Genomic DNA, 16,926 nt, shown 5'->3' with positions numbered 1-16,926 from the left:
GGAGTGCAGGGAGTGCCATCTACACACACGGGCAGGAGTTCATTGCATGATCTGCTCCCAACCTTTCCCCTCATAATCCCTGCTGCTGCAATAGCCAGGAAGTGTCATCCTTTTCCAGCAATGGCGTAAGTCCCAAAGACCATCGGTTACTCTGGACAAGCAGCCCCCTCCTGACGTCCCAGGCCACTCTCCCGCCCAGGCTAGAGAAGGAACAGAACCCAGGAGCCCGGACTTCTCCTGGGAAACCATTCCCCATGTCAAAGTCACAGAGACCCAAAGCACAGGAAGACCAGGGCCCTCCTCGTTCCCCATTGATTTCCAGGCTCAGCAGCTCACAGAGTCTGGCCCAGCTCAGAGACTCTCAGCCTGGGGACCAGTGTCCCACAAGAGAAGGGCTGGGAGCCCCATTGCTGGAACCTTTCCAAACACACTGGAGACGGCTCTGGAGAAGCCCCTGCCTGGCCTAAGAGAGAGGAGCTCTTGGGGGCTGTTTGCAAATGAAATCCCCCTTTGGAGATATTCTCTTCCCTTCTTTCTGCCTCTCCCCACACAGACGGGAAGACACCGAGGAATCCGAATGCCACTCACTTGCTCTCAGTGATGGGATGATGGATGGCGGATGTTCAGGGTCAGCAGACGTCCCTCGCCCTCCTCCTCACTCTCCAAGCCCAAGGCAGGCTGGAGAGGGTGGTGACCTCAGGAGTTACCCTGCCCAGCCAGCAGGCAGGGTGATGACACGAGGGCGATCGACTGGCTGTAAAAACAAGAATTTGTCTTATTGCCAAGGGACGGAGAAACTCAGCCAGCAGCAGGGGGGTGCAGAACACGGCCCTAGGGCAGAGGTGACAGCGCCTCCAGGATCCTGACATCCCAGCACTTTACACATCTTCCTGGAGCCTCCCAACCCCGCTGGGCTGTAGCGATGGGACCCCAACCCTACTCTAGGCAAACGGGCCTCAGCTACCAGCTCAGGGTCACACTGAGTGTCAGAGCCATGGATGGACCCCTTCACTAACCACTGCCGCACACTCCCTCCCACAGCTGGCAATTGGAACCAGGCCCTAATGTCTGGTCCCCCTGCCTTTGAGAGGGGGTGTCACTCCTGCTTCCACTGCTGCCTATTGATCTGTGGGACTTTGGGCAAGTTGCTCCCCCTCTCTAGGCTCTCTGGGACTCACATCCCTGAATGGGCTTTAAAAAAGACAATGGTTAAAGTTTGGCCCCAACTAGTTCTTGTTTCTCTTGACTAGCCATTTTAGCAAAGTTTAGAATTCTTGACATTCAACACCTGGAAACATCCCTTTCTCCTTCGCAGACGGCCTTAACATTCCTTATCTCACCCAGGCTCCCTGCTGCCTGGAGTTAGAGAACTGACCCTGTTCCCATTGGACCTACCCAAGGTGTCACACAGCAAAATGGGGACGGAGCCAGAAAGAGAAGACAACAGTCCTAACTCCTGTTTTAACTAACAGACAACAACCCCACCCCCCACCCCCACCCGGAGGCAGGGATAAAGCCCAGGAAATCAGGTGTGAACATTTGCATGGAAACCGTTTTCTGTCAGAAAATCCATTCAGACGAAACCACTTTGTTTCTTGAAATCGTAACAAGTAGGATGAAAATTCTTTGCAAAAATATTTGTTTGCAAAACAAGAGCATCTCCTGTCCGTCACAGTGCATTAAACTGTCTCATCGTACACAAAGGGGAGACACTATGCTCTAGAAAATTAGATGAGATGCTTCAGTCTGAGCTAAGTAGTTGCTGCTCTTCACAATTTCAAAACAATAAAATACAAATGAGATTGAATATTAGGTCATAATCTGCTATGGCTCGGTGTGATAGGACACCCCCTAGTCTGCACTGCTCCGAGTGACACTCTTCAGTGGATCCCCAGCATCCACCCATGGCGAGGCAGGTGGGAGAGGATTGTTATTCGTACTTAACAGAAGGAGAAACGAAGGCTGAGAAAGGAACAGTGACTTGTCTTAGTTGATGCAGCCAGTCAGTAGCAGAGTTGCTCTCAAATGAGCTACAGACCAACCATTGTTCCTAGTAATTATTCAGCAATTATTTCAGAAGAATTGGAATGTTCGAGAGGATCATGAACTGCTCCGAGACAATGAATGGAGAGCAGCATCAACATTGGTCAAACAGATAACTGGTTGTGACTTATTTGCTTGATCATAAAAGAGAACAACAAAGACCAGAGTTTCCTCCCTGTCAATAGCCCCCTCCTCAGCCAATCAAGGTTGATACTTTGAGGAGTGGGAGGCTAAGAGTTCTCATCAAATAGCCCAAAGAATGGCCCTGGTCACCACCGAGGGGATCACTCTCGGAGCACTAGTCCAGTCTCACCTCTCTGTGAGGGCCTCCCACAACCCGCCCCCCCCGGCCCCCGCTCCACCCACAGAGCTCCTGGTGGTGGGAGGAGAGCAGAGGAAAAGGACAAAGGAAGCAAGAAGAGAAAGGTAGGAGGGACAGAGGAAAAGGGAAAACAAAAAGGAGAAACCCCAATGTCCCCAGTAATTCTAAGGGACAAAGTCCTAGGTCGGAAATAAAATGCTGCCCCCATATCTAGTGTTTTCCATTCCTAAAAATCAGCCGGCACCTCATGGATCAGACTGAACAGGTTCCAAATCTCTCCGAGGCTCTTACCTTCTCTACAGGGACGTCTCTTTTCAAGCAAAACCACTAAAAGAAAAGGAGAAAACTCCGAAGAGAATCCTCCTTGCGCTCACGAATGTGAAAGTGAATGCTCTCTCAGTCCTCCAGGAGAGACCTCGAGAAGGAGACGTGCTGAAGCAAAGCCACAGGGATCTCCGAGCTTGCCCCTGTCCTGCACCCCTGTCCTGCCTGGCTGATGTCAAGATCTCTCTGTGAGGTCATCGCCTCCCCACCACCTTTGTCCAATAGGCTGAGGTCCTGCCAAAGGCCCTTGTGATGTCACTGCCACACCCACCCCTCCCCTGCAGTGCTGATGTCCTGCCCCTGTCCAGCTACATTGGATGTTTGAGCTGCTTCCCCTTGATCACCCCTCTCAATGAGCGTTCATTGTGGGCTCAAGCCGAACACAGTAAAACATCAGAGGCTTCTCCCCATGCTACACTCAGTTTTTCATCAATTAGCAGACTTTATGGACAGAAGAGACAATTAGAGCATGTCATCCGACCCCCTGCATATCACATGCTTTCTGTAGAGCATAGGAGCTAGTTTTTGACTACACACCTTCCAGAAAGGCATCTAGTCTTCATTAGAAGACATCAAGAAGTGGGGAATTCCCACCATTTCCCTTTCTACTTTGTTCCTTTGGTGATTCATCCTCACGGTTGAATATGTGTGCCCTCTTTCGAATACGAATTGGTCTCTTTTGAGTTTCCAGCCGCTGGGTCTTGTTATGCTCTTCTCTGCTAGATTAATGAGCCCTTTAATACCCGATATTTTCTCTCCATGAAGTCACTTCAACACTTCGATGACATCACCTCCCGATCTTTTTTATCATCTAAACAGGCTGAGCTCTTTCAATAGCTCATTCGCAGGCATTTTTCTCCAGCCCTCAAAACGTTTCGTTGCTTTTTGCTGCCCCATCTCTAATATTTCAAAATCTTTTTTCAAAGGTGGACGCCAAAACTGGATGCAGGATTCCGTGATCAGTCTTCCTCATGGTGTGTCACCTCCCTCTGCGCCTCACTGCTCTTTTCATACATCTAATGATGGCTTTAGCCCCGTTCACCACAGCATCACCCTGGGTGCTCATGTTGAATGGCTTGCCCAGCATGGCCCCGAAATCCTCTTCACAGTCAGTGCTTTCCTGGATACACTTCCCCACTCTGTAGGTGTGGCCTGCATGCTTTGTTGCTAGCTATAGGACCCTTCCTTTGGTTATTTTCAAACTTGTTTTCTTTGAATGGGTCCAGCTTATCAAGGGATCTGATTTCTCTGTGTCACTGCCCTGTCCTCATCATTAGTTACCACTCTGCTACTATTTTATCACCCACCAATGTTAGCAGCAGTGATTTTTTATTTGGGTTGCAGTTCATTGATATTGATTTTCAAGAATTAGTCCTTGAGAGCCTCTTCATATCCCTAGTGCCTAGAACCTGCTCCACACAGCACAGTGAGAAAAGGCCGCCCGGCCCAGCTGTGCCATAGGGGCTAAGCACAGAACAACCTTAGGAGCTTGTGTCATCCATAGCTTCTGAACAACATATGGGGGTCATCAGCTTACAAATACATTCTAGACTGGTAGCGTAGACAGGCCCCAAATGTATCTAAGTGTCCCGCCTTGAAAAAGAGGAGAGAAAAAAACAGAACCTTGATTAGCTTTATTTTATAGTCATGGAAACTGAGGCACAGAGAAGCAAAGAGATTCGCTCATGGTCAAAAAGCCAGGAATAGAAAACGGCAGATCTGCTGATAGTCAGTCCTGGGCCCTAGCCATGTTTGTCCTGGCCTCTCTGCTTCAGCTCCAGCAACAACCCAAGTCGAGGTTTTCTTCGTCTCCATGTCCTTTAACTTCACGTCACTGCAGAAGAAAGATTGTTTCTGACCAGCTGGCTCTAATGCATGGAGATGTCTTTCCAGAAGACGTGCTCTGGCTCAGTCCCATGTCGTAGGTTTTCTGGAGGAAGCGCTCGGTGACGTTCTAGGGCCTGGGTTACACTGAAGACGGACAGAATGGTCCTTTCTGACCTTAAATTCTTTTCTTTCGCTAGGAGGGTAATCCTGGACATTTTCTCTCATTCACTTTCCTTTGGAATAATTTCAATCCAATCCAAAGGATTTCCTCTTCCATTGTGTCTTCAGCACCTTTCCTAGCAAAGAGTTCCTGTTCGAGCACAGGTTTCCAGTTTCAGGCTGTCCCAGGGTGAGATGGCCATGAAAGGGGTAGTAGCGCAACTGAACCTATCCCCAGGTGAAGGGACTAAGTGCAGGGGCAGAAGAGAGGCCCCGAGTTAGGACAGATTCTTCTGCTGGGCTAAGAGTATAGTTGGATGCACTTCACTTCACTTCATCGGATGCATTCAGTGGAAAATACAGTGAGGAGATTTATATACACACAGAACGTGAAAAAATGGGTGTTATCATACACACTCACTTCAGATGAGCTATTACCAGCGGGGGGGGGGGAGGGGGGAAGGGGAGAAGAAATCCTTTTGTAGTGATAATCAAGGTGGGCTATTTCCAGCAGTTAACAAGAACGTCTGAGGAATAGTGGGGGGTGGGGGTGGGGGAATAAACATGGGGAAATAGTTTTACTTTGTGTAATGACTCATCCATTCCCAGTCTTCATTCAAGCCTAAATTAATTGTATGCAGTTTGCAAATTAGCTCCAATTCAGCAGTCTCTCGTTGGAGTCTGTTTTTGAAGTCATTTTGTTGTAATATAGCAACTTTTAGGTCAGAGATCGAGTGACCAGAGAGATTGAAGTGTTCTCCGACTGGTTTATGAACGTTATAATTCTTGACATCTGATTTGTGTCCATTTATTCTTTTACGTAGACACTGTCCGGTTTGGCCAATGTACATGGCAGGGGGCATTGCTGGCACATGATGGCATATATCACATTGGTAGATGTGGAGGTGAACGAGCCTCTGATAGTGTGGCTGATGTGATTAGGCCCTATGATGGTGTCCCCTGAATAGATATGTGGACACAGTTGGCAACGGGCTTTGTTGCAAGGATAGGTTCCTGGGTTAGTGGTTCTGTTGTGTGGTGTGTGGTTGCTGGTGAGTATTTGCTTCAGGTTGGGGGGCTGTCTGTAGTCAAGTACTGGCCTGTCTCCCAAGATTTGTGAGAGTGAAATGGCCCACCTTGATAATAGCTGGTAATAGCTCATCTGAAGTGAGTGTGTATGATAACACCCATTTTTTCACGTTCTGTGTGTATATAAATCTCCTCGCTGTATTTTCCACTGAATGCATCCAATGAAGTGAGCTGTAGCTCACGAAAGCTTATGCTCAACTAAATTGGTTAGTCTCTAAGGTGCCACAAGTCCTCCTTTTCTTTTTGCTTAGATGAATGGGTCTGTAGTTGCCTGGATCACTTTTTTCCCTCTTGCTTTACTATCATCGGACACTAGATGAGGAGGAAGAGCCTCACCAGCTCTATAAAACCAGCTGGGGGAAGGCTGGGAGCAACAGGTATCAGAATAAGCTGGACCCGGGCTTCTCAAACTTTTGGTTTTGCTGGCCTCACTTTGAAAGTATTTCAGGGTATGACAACCCCCGACCCCCAAACAGTCATAGCAAGTTACTGTACGGACTCATAGAAACATACGCATGGTATTGCCACCCTTACTTCTGGGCTGCTACGGGCGGGGCACTGCCCTCAGAGCTGGGCAGCTGGAGAGGGGCAGCTGTTGCAGCCCTCTTCCCCTCCTGCCCCCCTCCCCTGAGAATATTTTTGTGATCTCTTGACCCCTCCCTCCCCCCACCAAAGCCTTGCAACCCCCTTTTGGGTCACGACTCCCAGTTGGACAAATGCCGAGCTAGACCATCTCAAACCATGAACTAGTTCCCAGGCGTCTCTGGGTGGATTCTCAGAGGAGGCAGCTCCCAGAATCAGGCCCTTGATGGCTCTCCCAGTGCAACAGGCCCTGGGTGCAGCGATCCGTTTGAAACAGGAACCCCTGCAAGATGCTCTCTACCTTCGGTTCCTGACCCCTCCAGGAGCCGAGTGCATCTCCCCCAGCCTCAGGCAGAGCTCAGAGCAGAGTCAGCAGCAGCAGCCCCTCCCCGGCGAGAGCTCCAAGCGAAGGCAGGGGCCTGGCAGAGAGAGGAGAGGGGCACAGGCAGGTCAGCGGAGGGGTGGAAGGTGGATCCCACCCCAGGAGATTTAACAGAGAGAGGAAAGCGGGGCTGTGAGAGCGCAGAACAGAGACACCCCCCAGCAAATCCCCCCACCCCCAGACACCGAGATCCCGGCCTGGCAGAGGGGTTCGCTCCCCAACACTGACTCACGACAGCTGCAGCAAGGGGTCCCTGTGGGGCGGGAGGAGCTTCCACTCCGCTCCGGCTGGCTGGATCTGGAGAGAGAGAGAGAGAACAGGGAGAGGACAGTGCGGTGAGGAGTTGGTGCCCAGGGGTCCCCCTGCCCCCTCTCCTAGCTCTGGACCCCCATTGCAGGGGTATCTGTGGGTGTGTTCAGGGAAGGGCCAGGGCCTTTGCTCCACCAGGGCTGAGAGCGTCAGAGCAAAGTAACTGTAACACTGCTGAGTATTTTCAATGTTGCCTCGTCCTGAATGTCACTGATCCCCCAGTTTATAATGCATCTTCCCGGCCGCTTCTCTTGCTAATTTGTACTTCAGGGAACACATCAAATCTCTCTCCTGTCCCCCACAGCTGCTGGGTATGGGCCACTGCCAGGGCCCTCTACACTGGGGTTAACATCTGGATCCTGGCCAAGCTGGTTCTAGCCCATGTGGCCAACCCCCAGTGAACAAAAATCACAAGTCAGAGCCCCCCAAAACCATCAGATTGGCTGAAACAAGATGAGATTTTGAAAACAACTTTGGGTTCTGTTCTTGATCTTCTGGTGGTGGAGCCTTTAGGGGTCACCTTTTCAAGCTTTTCTCCACAGCCAGGAGGGCTAGAACAAGAAAAAGGTCCGACAAAAATGGTCAACCCCGCCAAAATCTTCAACCAGAATCAGAAAAAATTAGTCCAGAATGATTGAAAACAGAACAATTTTTGGTTTTTGAATTTTCCAGGAAGACAGTGAATGTTTTCTATTAAAGCCGACACTTTCCACAAAAACTTGCCTTTAATCAAACACCCAATTTTTCCTAAAAAAAAAGTCAATGGAACCATTTCAGTCCACTCGTTACAGCTGTTGTGAAATCCCTCATCCCACCCACCCCAGTTCCCACAACCTCCCCCGCAACTCCATCCCCTTCACCCATTGCACACACAGCTGCGCCCCCTGCCTGGCCATAGGGCCCCTTCCCTGCCCCCAAAGAGCAGCTGCAGCAGATCCCAATGGGGGGATCCGCACAGGGACCAGCCAGCTGCACCTGTTGCTGCTCAGCCCTGCAGGGTCGTGTTTAGCCTCTCCCTGTCCCTGTCCCGGGCAGAGAAGCGCGGTACCTGGGGCTGTGCCAGGCCCATCCCTGCCATGAAGATGCCCTGTGGGCTGCGGTGCCCCGGCAGAGGGAGAAGCTGCTGGATCCATCTGGGCTCCGGGCGAGCGCTGGGTTGGGATCAGGCCCCTCTGGAGTGGCTGGGCAGCTGGTTTGCAGGGCTGGTCACCTCCTGGCCCCATGCAGATTGTCTGAACGTGGCAAGCTTCTCTCTAAGGGGAGCTCGGACAGTTCCTCCCAGACCTGTCAGTCAAGACATTGCCTCTATTGTTTAGAACCGGTTGTGGGGTCCCCATATCAGGATTCCCCCCTTATATCCCCTCACCATGCCCTGGAGGGACCAGGTGGAGGGATCTCACTTCAGTCCTTGGCATTGGCCTGCTGGGATCCCTCAGGCACGTGGTGACATTTACTCGTGTTCATCCACTCCCCACTTACAGGATTGTGACCAGTGGTATCTCTCCCAAGCACCCCTGTCCCAATGCCACCCCAATGGGCTCCGGAGCTGTTGCCGCTCCATTCCCCACCCAGTTCTCTGGCTTCATACCCTCGCCCATGCTCCTGGTGTCACGCCCCACAATCTGATTGGCTGAGAATTCATTCCCAGTGCTTCCAGCCCAGGGTCCTTGTCCCTCCCTTCCCCCTAGCCAGCCTGGGACAGGGGCAGCAGCTACCCCTGCAGCCCCACCAGCCGGAGCAAAACGGAGAACACGAGAAGCAAAAGCGCGTGCGTCTCCTTTTCGGGTTGTGCCTCCAGCCCAAGAACCAAATGGATTATCCAGTGGTTCTCCAACTTTTGTCCTGGTGACCCCTTCCACACAGCAAGCCTCTGAGTGCACCCCCCCGTTATAAATTGAAAACCACTTTAATATATTTAACACTGTTATAATGGCTGGGGATGAAGCAGGGTTTGGGGGTGGAGGCTGACAGCTCGTGACCCCCACATAATAACCTCACGACCCCCAGTTTGAGGACCCCTGCACTACACTGAGCATGCACAGAAAGAGAGCCAGAGGGTTGAAAGGCTGCTGGGATGGACAAGTCTTGTGGGGCTCCAAGAGACTGTCCCCCCCCCGCCACCCCGCAGCAGTGTGAATTCAGCTCCAACCAGGGGCAGGAATCTGAAATCAGTTAAACAGCAGAGACTTCATGCAGGCAGAGGTCCGGCTTGCCAGGCAGGGACAGCTCCTTCCCTTCCAGGACGTGGGCATCAGCAAAACTCAAGCATCAGAAACCTGGGAATTACAGAGTTACGGTCCATGCCCAGGCAACCTCAACTCTGCTCCCTGGAGCAGGCAATAGGCACTGGGATTATCGGCATGTACAGCGGCTGCACTCACTGTGGGACCTGTAGCTGTACTGAAGGGTGGGGCAGGTCGAGAGAGGTTATAGGCGTTAGTTTGAGGAGTGTCCGAGCTGTGACTGGGCTACGAGGAAACCAGGGGTTGCCCCCACCCCATCAAAGCGCAGGAAGCCTTGTACCTTGAGGCTCCAGTCTGCCTCATTTTGTTGCAAACTTGTGTATGTTGTCTCAGTAGCAAGGCACTGGGGGGTCTTGCCATGGGGATTGGCAGCAGTGAGGTGGGATGCCAGAGCAGGCTGTGGGTTGAATGGTGGGTAAGGGAAAGTCTAAGGTTAGATGGTATCCAGTGAGTGAGTGGGAAGTGGTTGGTACATTTCACATGTGCAGTATTGTGCAGGGATTATGCTTAGTGTTTGAGCACTCGGCAAGCGGAGGCAGCTCCTGCCCATGACAGTGAAAAGGCCGAGTGTGAGCGTATGATGGACCTGTTGGGACATCACTTAGAGGGCGGAGTTACGGCTACCTGGGCACGTACCTGTACTTCCTGGCTTTTAGGTGGTTGAGATTTGCTGAACTCAATATTCTGGAACTGCTCCATTCATGGCCGTGGATATTCTCATCCCCACTGCTGGAGAGCCTGGGATATGCACCAAGCGTGCCCGGACTCAGCTCCTCACCCTGGTGTCAGCGGTGTGTTCTTGGTGCATGCTCCCAGTATGCCTGTTCTCCGCTCCACACCCACAGTGGTAGGGCTTCCCCACATACTGGCTCACAGGGGGTGCAGGAAGAGGTGCTCAGACACCCTCAGAGGGGCAGGGACCCACAGAGCCCAGCTCACATGAGGGGGTCGAGGATCATTGGGAGGGAGGGGGCTCAGGACCCTCCCTCAAAAGCAGTGGCCCCCCAGAACCATGCTCACATGAGGATGGAGGGCACAGAGGGTGGGGTCAGAACTACAGAGTTGGCCAGGGCCCTCCCCCCTCCCCCAGATCCTGACACTTGCACAAGGGACAGGCACACATGGGAAGTTTTAGGGAAACAGGCTCAGACTCCACAAGAACAGGCCAAGGCCTTCCAGCTCCCAGGTCCCATGGGGGTGTCAGCCATATATGGGCTGGGAGGTGCCAGATCATGGCCCACACACCTCTGCTCCTATTCTCCCCCAGTCCCCATCCCTCTCCCCCACTCCTCCCTTCTCAGTGCCCCACCCCACCTAGCCCCCAACCTCAACCCCTCTCTGCCCCTATTCCCAGCCACTCTTTCGTCCTTCTCACCCTCCGCTCCCAGCAAGCATTTGCATGTGGAATTCATTGTCATTTCAAAGACAGGGTTAGCACCTTCTGAGTATTCTGCTGTATTTGGATTAAGTTTCCCCAAAATAAATAATAATAATAATAAAAACCCTTGGAGAGAGGCAGATTAGAGCAAGATGCCTCCTTTTTTTAAGATACAGATTTCCTACCAAGGCTTGGATTTGAACTCCTAAGAGCATAAGACCTCCCACACTGGGTCAGCCCAAAGGTCCATCCAGCCCAGTGTCCTGTCTTCCAACAGTGGCCAGGGCCAGGTGCCCCAGAGGGAATGAACAGAACAGGGAATCATCAAGTGATCCATCCCCTCTTGCCCATTCCCAGCGTCTGGCAGAGGCTAGGGACACCATCCCTGCCCATCTTGGCTCATAGCCATGGATGGACCTGTTCTGCATGAATTCATGGTGCCCGCTGCGGTTCAATGGCTGGACCATTCCCCCTTGGGTCATACTAGCTTTCAAGCTCCTTCCCCTCTCTCCCTGCACGGGCACAGCGTGATCTGCTTGGCGTGTGAGTCTCACACCGGCTCAGCAGCCGGCCAACCTAGAATCAAAGTGGTTCATAACATGGTCATTTGATCTCCCCGAAAGGGCTGGGGGATGCCCTGCACTCTGCTGGGAGAACTTTCAGCCATCTAAAAACAGAACAGGAGGACTTGTGGCACCTAGAGACGAACACATTTATCTGAGCACAAGCTTTCAGGAGCTACAGCTCACTGCATCGGATGCATTTAAAACCCTGGTGCACTGATCTCAGCCCTGGCTGTAAGGAAAGCAGGTCAACTTTAGCTGGTTGGGGGCTTTGTTTGGGGGAGGAAGGGATCTCAGAAATCCCTTGTCCAAATGGCCCTGTGGGCCCCCCCCCCCGAGGCACACAAACTGTCAAGGCTCCAGGTCAGTGGATGGATTTCAGAGCAGGCAGGAGATCGGTGCTTTAGGCAGGGAGCTGGCGCTTTGCTAGAATAAAATCTCTTTAGCTGCCCTCCACTAAGATCCCGTCCTTCAGCGCCTCGTCCCCAGCGCTTGGGACCCCAAGTGAGGGTCAGCCCCAGACCCCCCCCACACGGCGGGCTGAGACAGGCGACGCTGCCAGGACGGCAGTTCAGAGGGGGTGTTAGGACACTTTGGCCCATCAGTTAAAAGACAAAGAAACAAAGTCTGCCCTGGGGACCAACGGAGACATCTTCTCTCACTGCAGAGAAAAATCATTTCCCCTTCCACCCCAAAACGATCCACGCTCGTGATTTGCTGCCCAGCAGCGGAGTTCTTGTCTCGGGAGGCAACTTCAGCTCCTGCAGGTTACCCGCCTATTTTGCCCCCCTTAACCCTCCTTCCATCTGGTCAGCGCACAGCCCCCTCCCCAATAGACCCTGCCCGATCAGCGCACAGCCCCCTCCCCAATAGACCCCGCCCGCCCCCATCCCCATCTGGTCAGCGCACAGCCCCCTCCCCAATACCGCCCCCCCCCCCCCGATCAGAGCACAGCCCCCTCCACAATGGACTCCTCCCGACCCCTCCCCCATCTGGTCAGCGCACAGCCCCCTCCCCAATAGACCCGGGGTTCCCCAGTGTGATCGATGCACCCGCCCAGGTCTTCTCCTCCCCCCACAAGCCGGCACCTCCCTGCTCATCCCCTCCCCTATCCATGCACAACACCAGCCCCTCCTCACCTGCTGGTGGAGACCCCCAGCCCCTGATCGCTCCGTGGGCAGCCGGCGCCTGGATCCTGGCTCGCAGCTCGCCCAGGCTCGTGTCCCCTGGAGCGGGCTCAGAGTGAACCCGGCTGGCAGGCAGAGGGAGCAGCGAGGGGACGGGCTGCCCCGCCGGGAGCCGCCAGGCTCGGGGAGAGGGTCCCGCGGCTGCAGCCCCGCTCAGCTGGGCAGGTCAGCAACACCGAAGGGAAACGCACCCAGCTGTCTGTCCCCGGGGAGCAGGCGAAGAACAGAGGCTCCAGCTGGTCAGGATCCCGCAGTGCTCCCCGCTCTTGTGTGGCTGCCTCCCGGGCTTATGGCTCGGGCTGGGCGTGGGTGTCCTCCTTAAATACGCCGTGCCGCGAGATCCGGGGACACCGACATGGAATGATTCATATGAAGCGCATCGGGGAGCGGGATAGAGCCCCCCCCCCCCTCCGATGCGGCTCAGTGCAGCGTAGCCAGCTGCCGGGGAGAGCGCCTGGCCTGAGGCTGCGGGGAAGTTGGCGAGTCTCCCGGGCCAGCAGCTCAGGGGCCGGGTAGGAGGGTCCCCTGGCCCACGGGCTGTAGTTTGACCACCCCCGCTATAGACTGTCGGCCAGTGATGTATGATACCATATTAGGCGCGTCTTCCAGACATGTGGGTGGGAGAGGCGGGGCTGTGTCCTCCTGCTGCTCCGCCCCTCCCCCTGTTCATAGACTATCAGGGTTGGAAGGGACTTCAGCCGGTCATCTTGTCCAACCCCCTGCTCAAAGCAAGACCAATCCCCACTTTTTGCCCCAGATCCCAAATGGCCCCCTCAAGGATTGAACTCTCAACCTTGGGTTTAGCAGGCCAATGCTCAAACCACTGAGCTATCCCTACCCCCCCAAAGCAGATCTGCATCCCTGGGTGGGCTCGAACCACCAACCTTTCGGTTAACAGCCGAATGCGCTAACCGATTGCGCCACAGAGACTGGGCAGCCAGGCCCCAGGCAGGGAGCAAGTGGCCATAGCCAGCTGCTGGGCAGAGCCTGGCTGGGGAGGGGCGGCAGCAGCAGCCCGATCCCTGCCCAGGCTCGGCTTCCCGGCGAGCCGCAGCCCCTCCCCGGCAGGCCCTGTGTGCAGCAGCTGGCTGCAGAGGGGCGACAGCCCAGTCCCCCCACACTCGGCTTTCCGGGGCAGTGGAAGTACCTAAAAGTGTGTGTGCTGGGGGGGGGACGGGACCACTGGCGCCCGAACCGGGGCACTGCCCCCTGCACCACCCTTTCCCCTGAGGCCCCGCCCCCTCGCTCCTCCCCCCCACCTTACAATGTGGAAGTGGGAAGACAGGCGCTGGGGGGGTGTGTGTGTCTCTCTCTCTCTCTCCAGCTTGCGGAGAGGCTCTGACCCGCCCCATCCCGTCCTCTCCCTCCCCCCAAGTTGCCTTTTGGCCCCTCCCCCAATACTAAAACAGACAAGTTCTTATAATAAAAAAAGGGACTAGGGCCCCCCCCTTGAACTGCTGGGGGCCCCAAGCAATTGCTTAGGCTGAGTCTCTCTGTTTATACCCAGGGCTCTGAGTGTAGGTAGCCCAGCCCGGCACATGTGCCTCAGTCTCCCCGTACCCTGCACCACCACCTCCAGCTGTTGAAATTGAACTCGCCTGGGCCTGGGCCCCTCTGCCATGCCCGCCCCCCAGAACTGTACACCCTTCTCTGCCCTGGCCCCGCTGGCTCCCCCTGGGGACGACACTACTCTTCCTGGTTCCACACCATGACCGCCAAAGGCTCACAAACCAGCAGATAAAAAACTCTGCATTTAGTATTTTAAGTCTCATGATTTTTAAGTGGGTCTCACGGTTTTGAGGCCTGACTCATTTTGAACTCTTGCGTTTATCAATACAGAAATTATCTAACCCCCCCCCTCTCTCTGTCACACACACACGCGTCACTTAGTCTTACACACCTGCTGTGGGCGCTGACTCCCTGGGCGCAGGAAGAGGGGGCGCGAGGGTGAGGCCTTGGGGGAAGGGGCAGAGTGGGGACGGGGCCATGGGACAAATCAAACTTCTCAGGAGCCTGTCTGTGCCCAATATAGTCTTAAGGGGCTCCTACCTCCCCTCTCCTGCCATGGCTCTTAAAACCAACTGAGAATCTGAACCATCTGCTGCCCAGGGCCCTGGGGTGAGCGGAGCTAATGCCAACCCCAGTATGGCCTGATACGGCCTGCACCCTATTTGTGAGACGAAGGGTGAGAATTTTCACCGGGAGTGGGCTCAAGACACTGCTGGGTAGCAGGCCCGGTACAGCCAACCAGAAATGCCCCCTATCATCACTGGGGTTGGGTCCAGGCGAGCAAGGAAAAGAGAGACGTCTGGTGCACCCCCCTCCTTGCATTGCAGGCTGACATACGCGGTGGAGTGTGAACTACCGCCCTGCACCGCCTCACATACTTGATTTGCCACGGCTTTCATGGGACGGTGGAGGTTGATGCTTCCCTAAACCCTCGGGATACAACTTTCCGACTCTCTTTTCCCCTCCCGCAGCCACTCACACGCTAAACCCCCTGAAAGTAGCAAACACTGAAAACCCATCGCAGGCAGCCTAGCTCCGGGCAAGCAGCAGGAATGGGACAGAAGGGCAGAAGCTCACGAGTTCTCCTCGCCCCTGGCAGAATGCCTTGTGCGGGTTGTACCTGGGGGGTGCAGGGGTGGAATGAGGCAGGGACGTGTGCCCGTTTGAGCGATTCATAGCAGGCAAACGAGGCACCTTTGGGGGAGCCTTGTCCAGGCCTGCCATGGGTCAGCTCTCTCAAACCACCACCCCTAGCAGCGCAGGCCTGACCTTCCAGCCCCCTGCAGGCCTCACTCTTTGTGTACAGGTTTGCGATCGACACCCCCAAAGCCTCTGAGCATCCCTCGGGAGTGCTCAGCCCGTTCCACTGAGCACACGCAGAACTGTGACTCTATTCCCTCAGGCGCGGTCCACAGCAGCTTGTAAGATTCAATTCAGGCCAACCACTCTATTGAGAACCCAGCACTTAGATATACAGAAAACAGGAACGAGTTTATCATCAAAGAACAGAGATGCAAGCGAGAGTGAATAAATACTGGAAAGTAATGGTTACATAGAAAACCAAATCCTCACACTTTCTAGAGCCGGGGTTCTCACAAATTTTTGGCAGCCTCAGCATGCGGCTCTGACAATACTTAACTAACTGTAGGAAAAACAAACAAATAAATTACATGTGCATATTTACATAGGGATTTTTTGCAGACTCAATAATAAATATAAGGTACAGTTGTGTCCTATCTTTACTGGACCTAAACACAGAACAAACCAGTGCTTTGCGCAGTCTTGTCTTTTTTGTTGTTCTTTTGCTTTTTTGGTCAAAGGTGGAGGGCTGTACAACAATTCTGAACTAAATTTAAAAATCCTTTACATAAGAGAAGTCCAAATAATAATGAGAGAATGTATCTGCCAATATGTCCAAAATTTCTTTCACAGACAAAAAAACCCAATCCACCTAGCCCAGTAATAATAATAATGATAATAGGAACAACAAAATCTGAGCCGTTGCTGTTGTCTTTTCAGCTTGGTTTTTGCATCATTTAACAGCTTGCGCCTCTGAAACTCACCGTGGTAATTTGGTTCAACTTCCCTTGCACGAGTGCTGTAGGGACGTTGCACGACATACGTTTCAATTTGATTAATTTCTCTCGCACACTGCAACTTGCTCAGAAACGGAATCGGGTGGCTTCAGAAACACAGGAAACTGCCTTTCCCCCTGGTGCTGAAGTGTTCCTTTTTCTTTCTATGTTTTGTTTTTCTTCGCAGAAGGTCCCAGAGGAGCCACCTGCTGTCACATTCAAGGTCATGTTCTGGCACTAGATTATTTGAAATACTTTCTGATACCCAGTCACATTTTTAACTCTTTCACCTCCCCCCCCCTCCATGAACAATCGCAACCTACCCAAACACCACACAGTGAGATGGCCCATAGCCACTTGCAGAGCTACAGTAACATGAGATGTAAACACAGTGGTTAGAGGTCTATAAAATCATGAGTGGTGAGGAGAAAGTGACTAAGGAAAAGCTATTTACTTGTTTCCATAACACAAGAACTAGGGGCCACCAAATGAAATTAATGGGCACCAGGTTTAAAACAAATAAAAGGAAGTTCTTCTTTACACAGCGCACAGCCAACCTGTGGAACTCCTTGCCTGAGGAGGTTGTGAAGGCTAGGACTATAACAGGGTTTAAAAGAGAACTGGATAAACTCATGGAAGTTAAGTCCATGAATGGCCATTAGCCAGGATGGGTAAGGAATGGTGCCCCTAGCCTCTGTTTGTCAGAGGGTGGAGATGGATGGCAGGAGAGAGATCACTTGATCATTGCCTGTTAGGTTCACTCCCTCTGGGGCACCTGGCGTTGGCCGCTGTCGGCAGACAGGATACTGGGCTGGATGGACCTTTGCTCTGACCCAGTCTGGCCCTTCTTATGTTCTTAGCCAAAGAATACACTTTGCGACTTCAAAGAAAACCACACCGATGTAGCTCAGCTCTGCCGACATGGTACTATGTA

At 53.2% G+C, this 16,926-nt stretch overlaps 1 long non-coding RNA gene and 1 other non-coding gene across 3 annotated transcripts in view; both read right to left on the bottom strand.

The window, feature by feature from the left end:
- Nucleotides 1-609: 609 nt before the first annotated feature.
- LOC140897888 (uncharacterized) overlaps nucleotides 610-16,926 on the bottom strand; it is a 43,383-nt gene continuing 27,066 nt past the window's right edge. For both annotated transcript variants that reach the window (XR_012154853.1, XR_012154854.1), the window contains exon 3: nucleotides 610-754. This is a non-coding gene — a long non-coding RNA (uncharacterized lncRNA). The remainder of the gene's footprint in view (nucleotides 755-16,926) is intronic.
- Nucleotides 13,265-13,338, bottom strand: TRNAN-GUU (transfer RNA asparagine (anticodon GUU)). Its single transcript has one exon. It is a non-coding gene; the product is annotated as a tRNA-Asn (tRNA).

This window comes from Lepidochelys kempii, chromosome 14, assembly GCF_965140265.1.
Source record: "Lepidochelys kempii isolate rLepKem1 chromosome 14, rLepKem1.hap2, whole genome shotgun sequence".
Classification (NCBI taxonomy): Eukaryota; Metazoa; Chordata; order Testudines; family Cheloniidae; genus Lepidochelys; species Lepidochelys kempii.
The sequence above is the reverse complement of the archived record's forward strand: the minus strand, read 5'-3'. Positions and strand labels throughout refer to the sequence as shown.